At 37.3% G+C, this 3,031-nt stretch overlaps 1 protein-coding gene across 1 annotated transcript in view; it reads left to right on the top strand.

Annotated features, from left to right (window-relative positions):
* The window catches only part of LOC121698889 (hedgehog interacting protein), a 34,755-nt gene extending 31,962 nt beyond the window's left edge, over positions 1 to 2,793 (top strand). Inside the window, exon 13 of the mRNA XM_042081427.1 lies at positions 1 to 2,793. This exon is cut by the window's left edge and continues 364 nt beyond it. The gene's annotated coding sequence lies outside the window, so the exon portion shown is untranslated.
* Positions 2,794 to 3,031: the final 238 nt, after the last annotated feature.

Below are 3,031 nucleotides of genomic sequence, written 5' to 3'. Positions count from 1 at the left end.
CCAGTATCAGAGGCAGATGCATGCATGAAGGCTGATCCAACAGCACCCCTCAACTCTCCTCCAGCTTCTTGTGTCTTAACAACCACTGTGAGGTTTCCTTTCATCGGTGATGGTTCCCTTGACTTTGTGCAACAACCATTCAGACCTTCTAGAGCTGAAGAGATCTGATTAGAAATGTGTAGTTGGGAACCAGGCCTCAACCCCCTACACTACCCCTAAAGGCCAGCTTGTTTACGGAGTCAGCAGGAGACGTATGAAAACTCCAGTGACTTGCAGACAGATTGGATACTGTGGGCATGCAGTAGGAAAGCTCCCCACCCCCCTGCAGCAGTCCATGACACTGAACTGCACCTTGGAGAAACTCACATTCTTACCAGGATTCCTATGGCCACCTCACAGAGGGGCTTGCCTTGGTCTTTGCCTTCTTAAAGACTTCATGTTAAAACATTTAAAAATGAATGCACATCTGTCAGTTTGACATAAACTCAAAAAGCTCACGATTTAGTGGTATGCTAACTTGAAAAGAATAAGCATACAAGATAAATAATATCTGTGACAATCTTCTCAGAGATTTACATGGCTCCAACCTGCATTGTAATTATGTAAACTTGAGATCCCAAAAAAATGATAAAGGTTGTCAGAGCTTTTTAAGCATTGCCCTGCTGGAGAATAATGGTGCCAAATCCATTTCATTTTCTCAGACCATGTCACTGGTTCAGAGTATCAAAAGGGCCAGTCGTCAATCTGTTTGAGATTTAGAAGCATCATTGGCTTTCCTCATCACAACCTGTTCAATAGTTAAAAGACTAGTCAGTATATTCTTGATATATGTATGTAGCCATAGGCAACACAGCTAAATGAAAATAGGTCAGGATGAATAACATTGTGACACGTATTTTCAGACCTGTAGAAATATTGCATCTTGAAATACATTATTGTACATCAATATGCTAGAGTTTACTTCTAGGTACGTAAAAGTCTAAATGTCTTAAAGTAGCAGTACCTACAGTTGTTGATGTCAAGAAGATTCCATGCTGCGGAATTAACCTTGGTCAGTGTTCTGTTCTTGAGACAAGTGCCACTATATGAAAAACATATCTTTCTCTACTTATTCACCATATCCATGAAAGCTGCTTTTGTTTTTTGATACAATGATCCAAGTTAGTTGATATGTGGCATTTTGAAAAAAAGAATATTCTTATCGATTTAATCATGTTTAAAAGATAGTCAATTTTCCACAGAAAATAGGGTCCAATCAATTCTACAGTCCAGAGCCTGCCTTAGAAAAGGCAGGCAATGTTATGAGTATGACTAGACAACACAGACATACAGAGACCAAAAAAAGAAGTGCAGGGCCAGGGTTAAAACCCTTCAGAACACATACAAGCTATATTGAAGAATACTACAGCATATTCAGCATTCAGCTACAAAGGGACAGAACACGCTGGTGTATATTTCTTACAGAACTGTACTGAGAGACGTACTACTTTAGCCTCACAAAATAATATAGCATTACTGTTGTTTGATAGAGGAGCATTTATTTTTGTAAGTGTGATAATATATGGGAGAGGAGGATGTTTATAGAGTGGTTTTACATTAAGGTTTTTGCTTTCACACCTCGTTTTCTTTTTCCTAATCAAAACATGTGTTTTAACAGGAGCACAGTTAATATATTAGTGTGTCTGCGAACACTGTAATCGCCAATCCATTACCAGTAGTGTTTTTATTTACATGTGGGGGTTTTGTCAACTCTTTTTGCCATCATTCAAGCATGGACTAATTAGTTGTATTACAGTTGAAAGTCACAGAACTGCATATCCTTTGCTTCAGTTTTGGAACACAAATAAAATGTAAAAACATTCAATTACGTATACAGGTGTTAACAAAAGTTGATGTCTAAGGTTTGGTTGTTTGGTTTGAAAACATTGTGTTTCCATCACCACCATGTTAAAAACATACCAGTGCAAACACCTCAGAAGCTATCAGCACCCTCAAAAATGGTGAGAGAGCGACTAAATGAGGTTAAGATAAATAATGGTTATTGTTGATCGTATTGTATTTGATAAATTCTCACAACTGTTGGAACCTAATGTTAGGCTGGCCCATGTGTTACTCATGTGTCCTTTGTGGCTGTCTTGGTGCTCAGTGCTCATGGAACTGAGACCAGAATGCAGACCCTGCATGCAGCAGTCTCTGCCCTGTAGCCCTGTCAAGAGAACAAGCCAAACCCTCTCCCATGTTAATGATATGTAATCATTTCTTTATCATTGGTATGTGGTAACTGATGCATGCTGCCAGTCATCAGGTTGTTTTTGTTGATTGTCCACTCATAGTCATCATGGGTGCATCCCTCTCAGCACTGCTTGTCCTATTGGAGGAGTTCCATCAACAGCAGATGCTGTTATCATTGTTGGTTGTTGCATTGTTTTTGTTTTGTTTTTTGTCTATTTTTTTTTTTTTTTTTTTTTTTTTTCTTAAATGTATTTTTGAATTTGGCCTTGCTGTGGTCGTAGTTTATGTTAAAGTATCCATGCTGTAAGTTTATCCTTTAATTTAAGCACTTAATGTGAAACTTGCATTGCAGCTGCTGAGAAGGTAACATGTGAATAGAGAAAACCTTTTTTTCCATTTTCTTCCTTATTTAAGTAGTTACGCCATAAAGTTATTTAAGTTCTCTATGTTGTTTTTACCATTATCTGTGAAGATTTTGATCATGTAAATAAGTCTAGGGCTATCTTGGTATTCTTTTCAGAAATATCAATATGTCTATTAAAGTTTATAGCATGTTTGAAACTGAATGTCTCATCTTTCTGTTTTCCAGATAATTAAGTAAAGGATAATAATGTCATTATAGGAAGCGGAATAAGCATAATGAACGTGCTCATAAACAGTCGATAGTGAGGCAGCCACAGGACTAAAAGGATATCTACACTCACATTTCACTGTTTGAATTCTATTTTGACAGATTCAATGCGTGAAATATTTTGTGCCGTAGGTCATTTGTAATACTTTTACAGTTAAATCATTCTAA

Source organism: Alosa sapidissima, chromosome 1 (assembly GCF_018492685.1).
Source record: "Alosa sapidissima isolate fAloSap1 chromosome 1, fAloSap1.pri, whole genome shotgun sequence".
NCBI lineage: Eukaryota > Metazoa > Chordata > Actinopteri > Clupeiformes > Clupeidae > Alosa > Alosa sapidissima.
The sequence above is the reverse complement of the archived record's forward strand: the minus strand, read 5'-3'. Positions and strand labels throughout refer to the sequence as shown.